Below are 7,662 nucleotides of genomic sequence, written 5' to 3' on the forward strand. Positions count from 1 at the left end.
GGGGGTGGAGGGAGCTCCCTCCCCAGAGGCCTGGAGACCTCACTGAACACGCGCCAGGGTTCGCCAGGGCAGCGTGCGCCCCCAGCCCGGGCCGTGGCGGAGAGGCCTCTCAGGTGCTTTCGGCACCATCTCTCCCCAACCCCTCCCGCCCCTAGCCAGGCCCGGCGACCCGAGCGTGCAGAGACTGGGCGGGGGAAGGAAGAGGCCGGGTAAACAAGCAGTGGGGAGATCCTGCAGCGCCCCCATTCCACCCCGCGCGTGGGCCGTCCTGCCTCGGTGTCTCTGTCCGCAGCCTCCCTCCCCATTCCGTTTATGGACCATTCTCCAGAACCCTTGTGTTACTGGGAGGGCTCCTAGTGGGGGTCCAGCTGGGGGCTCCGTAGCTGTGATCTTGTTTTTGGGGGGTGGTCGGTTCCTGGAGGGCTTGTCTTGAAGCTTCGCAGTCAGTAAAACCACGATTCCCTTTGGTGTTTCACCAGCCATGCTTGTGGAGGCTGCAGGAGATTTGGGGGGGACCCCTGGACACCTTCGTTGGGCTTTGGGTTGTCAAAGGTGGGGTCACCCCCAGCCTTGCCCGGATGGAACACGGAGCTTTAAGATTTCTGGCTGGACTTCACCGGGCATAGTGAGCCCCCTTGGGCTGATTTGCTTCCCCAGATCGGCACTCCTCTGCTCCAGTGTTATAATTTATCACAATTTATTACAAGCCATCACCCTACCTTCCCATTTCTTATTAGACACATGACCCTCCGTGGGCAGCTTTGCCTCTCTGTGGCTGAACTGCCTCCTCTGCAAGAAGGGGCAGTCAGGAACGCCCACCCTCCAGTCCAGTTGGAAGGGTCCAGTGAGATGGCCTTGTTCACGAGATGGCCCCAGTTTCCCCTCCCACAGAGGAAACAATACATTGTAGCTATTAGTATTACAATTATTATCTCCGGCTGCTCAAGACTTCCTGCGCTGCCCCTCTTGGGGGTCACTGACTGCTGGCAGCCTCCAGTTCTGCCAACCCAGTAGCCTCCTCCTCACCCCCCAGAGCTTCCGGCTATTGTGGGGTGGCAGTGGGGTCAGTCAGGTCAGCTGTATGGCAGGGACCTCACATTTACCGGTGGCCTCTAGTTTTGACCAGTGGTTCTCGACCCGGGGCAATCCTGCCCTCCAGGGGACACTTGGCAACATCTGGAGACATTTTTGTTTGTGGTGCCTGGATGGGGGTTGCGTGTGTGCTGATGGCGTCTAGCGGGCAGATGGTGACAAACATTCTACAATGCAGGGTGCAGCCCTTCCCCTACATCCCCAAAGTCCGATCTGGCCCCAAATGTCAATAATGCCGAGGGCTGAGAAATCCTGCGTTAATTATTTGGGGAAAAAATTGAGTTTGACCCGTAGCTCACACTGGACTCCAGATGAAAATCGTGGTGGGTCAGACGCTATAAACACCTGGTATTTGGGAGTCACCTCCTCTTTCTGTTCCCACTCAGGCCGTGTATCTCAATGCGCAGTTCCAGGGTCTCAGTAGGCAGGTGGGTATGGGACGCGGAGCCCCTGCGGCCAAGAGTTATCGGCCCCAGATGCCAATGTCAATAGTGCCGAGGTAGAGAAAGCCTGATGTAGACTTTTGAGGTTGTCACCCAATGCGAATGTTGCCCTGGCTGATCCCGGAGATGCAGGGCCTGGAGCGCAGTGGGCGGTCTACCAGCCCACGTTAACATACACCAGAAGCTCACGAACGCATGGTGGCTGTTCTTTTCAATAAACCAAGAGGTGTAAAAACAAAAAAGGAGGGGTTCTTGCTGGGAGAGGCTGATTTGGGTCTCAGCCCGTGGGAAAACGGGGTTTACTCTGTCACCCCACCCTGGCAGGGCTGACTTGGGGGTGTGGCCTGAGCTCCAGAGAGGTGGAGCTTCCTGTAGTAGGCTGCCTGGGAAGGTACCACTACTTGGAGAGGACAGGCCCTGCAGTGGGTGCCTCTGCCTTTCTCTGCACCAGGGCACCCTTGGGCTCCCTGATGGTCTGGGGGGAGTGGGATCCAGAGGGAGGGCAAGGGGAAAGAGAATGGAGAGCAGGGAGCGGGCAGCTTTCTAGCACCTGGGGCTGCTGGGACCTGGCATCGCTAGAGAGGTAAAGGACCAGAGATATAGAGAGCCTGCAAGGATGATGTGGGCAGGGGTATGGACACCACCCTGCACCCCATGGCTGCCCCCTCCTCAGTCTGGTGTCATCCCAGGAGCTGCAGAGTGCCGGGTATACCCATGGTTTCCAGGCAAGCAGACCCTTCCTGGTGCCTGGGCTTCCAGTGGCATCACCTGGCACCCAGAAAGCCATTAGGGCTCTCTGCAGGAATCTGAAGACCACACTGCAGGGGTGGTGCCAAGAGTCCAAGATCTGGATGCAGCCAGTGAAGAGTGGGGGACGAGAAGAGGAGCTGGATGGGGGCCGTCAGAGATGGGTTTCCATCCCCAGGCGCAGGCAGCACCTTGAAGCCCCCCGCCAAAGGCGGACACCCATCCACCTGGGGCTGCGTTTTTGCGCCCCCCTGCCTGTCTGCCCCTGGATGGCCATGGCGTGAGGCAGGACATTCACCTTGCCAGTTTTGTACGGAAATGGATTTCGGCATCCGAATTGGGTATTGGCTGTAGGCCCCAAAGCCATCATTGTAAGACAGTTTTATGCTATTAAGTACACGCTAGTGTTGGGAGACCTGTTCGATGTGGAATGATTCCCCAGCCAGGCATGACCCTGCGGGCAGGCGCCCACTTGGCCTGAACCCCTACTTCTTGCCGGCGACATCAGATCTCCAATGAGCCAGGTCAGCCTCAACAGGGAGCCCTCAAAAAGAAGGGGTGGGCTCCCGATTTTGAAATAGAAAACAGAAAAAAAAGTTTTAAATACTGGGTTAAATTTACTTCCTTGATATGAGCAGGACGAATGAGAGAACCAGAACATTCTGCTCATGAAATCGACCGTCCTTTCTTTATGAGGTCCACAAAACCACAGAAAAGCCTGCTTCCTACTTGTGTGTGACCAGTCTGCCACGTAGGGGGCCACACTGCCATCCCACCTGAGCCCCTCGAGGCACTGCTGATACCCACCTCAGTCCCCAGTCCACCCTCGGGGTCCGAGAGGGTCGGTTTTGCCGATTATTAAAGATAGCAGTCACATGTAGGTTGTATCCTATTCTAAGTGCTTTGAGTGTGTCAGCTCGTTTATGTTTGAACTCGGTGTTCCCCAACCTTTTTGGCACCAGGGACCGGTCTGAGCGAAGCTGAGGCGCTGATGCCGGTGCTGGGGAGCGGCTGCAGATACCGATGAAGCTCCGCTCACTCACCCGCTGCTCACCTCCTGCTGTGTGGCCCGGTTCCTAACAGGCCACGGACAGTACCGGTCCGCAGCCCGGGGGTTGGGGACCCCTATTTGAACTCATGACATCACAACCCTAGGAGGCAGATGCTGTTTGCGTGCCCATTTTACAGATGAGGAAGCGGAGGCCTGAGGAGATGGGGCATCTCAGCCAGTGTCACACACAGCTGAGGCTGGGATAGGGCCCTTGTACTGCAGCCGCGAAGTCCCTGCTCCTTAATCACAACGAAAGCTATAGTTACTCTGTTACTTTGTCTTTAAAGAAAAAAGGCTGTCAGTCAAATGGGTGTCTTTCAAAACAAAATGTTGCTGGGTTGCTGGTGTAAAAGCAGTTGTGTGACTGTCACGTGCTCTGTGGCCTGAGCCTCCGCCTGTGTCATTGTCTGTCCACCACAGTGCCCAGGTACTCTGGGCCGGCTCCGATGCGTGTGATGATCCAATTCCGGCACTGGAGTCTATGCTCTCTTTGTCCATGGGGCCTGTGGGTCATAAGCTCCTTACTGCTCAGACTTTAGACCTCAGCTGGGTCTGATTTCTCTTCCCTGTGCCGCTGGCAGAACCCAGCCCCGGGCATGGACCCAGCCTGGCACAGGCCCTCTCCAGCTGCAGGGAGCAGGAGACAGGGTTGTGGAAGTTGCCGTTTTGGGACATAAACACTGAATGAGCCTTAAGAACAGATAGGCCCTCCCCATTCCTCCCCTCCCAACTCCAAGGGCGCACACACGAGCTCTGTGGGAGCCGTGCCTGGCGCTGCTGGCACCAAGCACAGGGTGGGGGAATGGGGGACAAAGGAGCATTCTCTGATCTTGCTGAGTGTGTGGCCCACCTCCTGCCAGCACTCACCATCAGATACGACGTGGCATACCTCCCGAAAGAGGCGTGCTCAGAACAGAAAGGTTTCCTGGGAGATGGGCAGGGGGAGAGCTGATGCGGCTGGGGCTGGGCTGAGGAGGGGACCTTCCCTGTTCCCCTCCCACCTGCCTACTCACTTGGCATGAGGGTGTCTTCAGCGTGTCCTGTGCAGGTGCAGTTGATGATGCAGCTGATCTCACAGTTGAAGGAAGCCAGGTCAGGCAAGCACATGGCCAAGAAGCAGGGCCTCAGGTGACCGTGGTCACCTTGGTGATGCTGGTCAGGGGGCCGCAGGCCATGCCACCAAACACGAAGGCATCCAGTTGCTTGTAGACCATGGCCACATAGGTGGTGCTTATGAAGGCCGGTGAGCCTAGCCACAGGGGCTGGACACGGTCACCTCTCGCAGGCCAATCTGCGGGGTGGGTGCAGGGTAGGCAGGGACCGCTGCTGAAGGCGGGGGTGGGGATAGGAGTAGGAAATTCCCAGCCCTTTTTCTCAGATGGGTCGCATTTCCCACTTCATACAGAAAGGAGGGTGTAGTTTCCCACTACACCATGCAAAAGGGTGGGGCCTCCCGTTTCATCACAGGCACACACTCATTACGACGCTACATTTCACACACATATAAACACACGCATTACATTAATATGTGCCAGCATACACATAAACACACGCGCACACACGTACACATAAAACACATGCACACATAAACACACGACACACACGCACGTGTACATGCACACACACACACATGCACACACCCACACACATAAACACACGCACACGCACACACACGCGCGCGCGCGCACACACGCGCACATACACGCATGCGCGCGCACACAGGGTCACTGTCCTACCACTAGTGGTGCCTGAAATGGCAGGATTTCCTATGTTACTAAGGCAAGGGGCGTGCCTTCCATTTCACCAAGACAAGGACACCCCTCTATTTTATGTCAGACACATGACGGAGTCCCGCATCCGAAAGGGGCGGGTCTTCCTGTGATATCAGGGAAAAAGGATGGACTTTCTACCCAATGCCTGAAAGTGGCGGGACTTCTCTTTTCACCAGAAGAAAGAGGCAGGATGTCCCCTCTGTTTGAAAGGTGGATATTTCCCAACTCCTCAAAAGGGGCGGGGCTGCTTCCTGCTTTATGCAGATAAGGGATGGGATTTCCCTTTTCACTGGGGAAAAGGGGATGTAATTCTTCTCGCTACCTTTTCCTCAAGGACAGGGTTTTTTCTATGTTATCAAGCAGATTTCCCTTTTCATTAGGAAAAGAGGTGATGCTTCCTCCCATCTTAGGCCAATAACAGGGGGGATTCCCACTTTACCAGAAAAAAGAGGGAAGGTTGCCCGCAGCATGTCACCACGGCACAGGACGTAAGTGGCCAGCCCCTTACTGTAAAGGTGGAGATGAAGAAGGCCATGGGGATGAGTGATGAGTCCTCAGCGATGTCATGAGCCACCAGGGGGTATTGATTGTGGCATCATGGCAAAAGGAGCCCCGAATGTGGGGTGCGTGAGCAAGCCACTGTCACTCAGCATTGGGGGGGCGGATGCTGACTGCAGGGCATGGAGGAGACCTCGCTCATGGACCGGTCGCCTGACACTCGCTCTCCTTAGGCCTCATGCACAGTCTGTCCTTGTGCCTCCACAGCCTGGACATGGAGGGAGGGTGGTCCGGCCAAAAGGCCAGAGGAGGACGGAGCCTCAGAGAGCCATTCATGGGTGGGGTCCCGTGAATGGGGTAGGTAAGGGATTAGGATAATGAGGGGACAAGGGAAGGAGGGCTCACTTTTTCTGTATGTGTGTGCATCCTGACACGTGTGTATGTACAGATGATTGTGACTGTGCGTGTCTTTGCATCTGTGACTGTGTATGTGTACGTTATGGATATCTATGTCTATGTCACCTGCTACATGAGTATGTTTCTGAGCATGTGTGTTTCCTGGCTTATGTATAATGTATGCATATAGATGTATGTTTCCTGGTATATTTCTATGTAGCTGTGAGTCAGTGTGAATCTTCTTGTGTGTCTTTCTTGGTGGTATGAGTCTCTGTCTTTGCATGTATGTGACCACGTGTCTTTGGAAGTGTGTGTATGTGCTATATCCTGACACGTGCATCTGTGTGCTTGGGGATGTACATGAGTGCAGATGTGGGTGTCCTGGTGCGTGCACATATCATATGCATGTATGGTGTGAATAGGTGTTTGTGGGTCGTGCTGGTGTGCGTGCGTGTCTGTGGTTATGCCTGTGTGTTCCTGCCTATAAAAATGGCTCTGTACCTGACTGAGCTGGGAGATATCGGTATTGATGCTGTGTCTGAGCAGGGTTTGGGGCCCGTCACCTGACACTGCCAGCCTGAAGTCAGTAAGGGCATGGGGGCCTGTCTCCAGCAGTTAGGCCCCCTTACTCTAAGAAACTACCTCCCGGCCTCCCACTTCTCTCGTGACCCTGTCATTGTGTTGCCCACTGAAGTCTGGTGGAGCTGGGCAGCTGGAACCCAGCCACCCACAGCCCTCAATTCCCTTCCTGGGCTGGGAGGACAAATCTCGTGGCCCAGCCTGGCCTCCTCTCCCCGGCAAAGGGGCTTTAGTCACTAGCTTTTCCCACTGCATGTGCCAGCCACACATCTAGACCCCAGGCAAGTTAGGCCACATGGACACATGCACACACGGAGTCTGACATACAAAATACTACCACACAGTCTGACCGAGACATACAGATTCTGATATACACAGATAGACACACAATATAGCAATACACTCACAATACACATATGCCCATGTAGACCCAGACACACACCCAGTTACACAAACACCATCGGATCCACCCCAACCCAGATGGGCAGTCACAGGCTCCTACAGACCAAGCGCATGCATAGGAGTCACTCAGAATAAACACACCTCTCCCAAGCCAACACAACACAGAGACCCAGAGAGACACAAACACACAGTCAAATACACTCTATACTCAGACCCCAGTATAGACACAGACAGACCTATATGCACACGCGTGCGCATGCACACGCGCACGCGCACGCGGACACACACACACACACACACACGGTTGCTGTATTCAGAATCAGGAAGACAGGGAAACACACAAAAGTCACACTTGTGGGGAGTCCCCTTCTCCCCTACTCACACAGACACACACTGAGCCAGACATCCCAGAAACACGCCGATGAACAAACGGATGTGAAGACGCACGACCAACCACACACACCAGCGCCCCCAGTCTAGCAACCCTCAGATAAAGACAGACAGGGCGGGGCTCAAGGCTGGTGGGAAGGGGCTCGTCCAAGAGCAGACAGAACATATCCAAAGTCACCAACGGCGCGGGAGTGCGGCAGCAGATGGGACAGGAGTGACCACTGCGGGCTCCCTGGCCACAGGCCCGGGTGCCGGATCAGCAGCTCCGGCAAGGCCAGGACCGTATGTGGTA

Source organism: Pteropus medius, unplaced genomic scaffold (assembly GCF_902729225.1).
Source record: "Pteropus medius unplaced genomic scaffold, Ma_sr-lr_union100, whole genome shotgun sequence".
NCBI lineage: Eukaryota > Metazoa > Chordata > Mammalia > Chiroptera > Pteropodidae > Pteropus > Pteropus medius.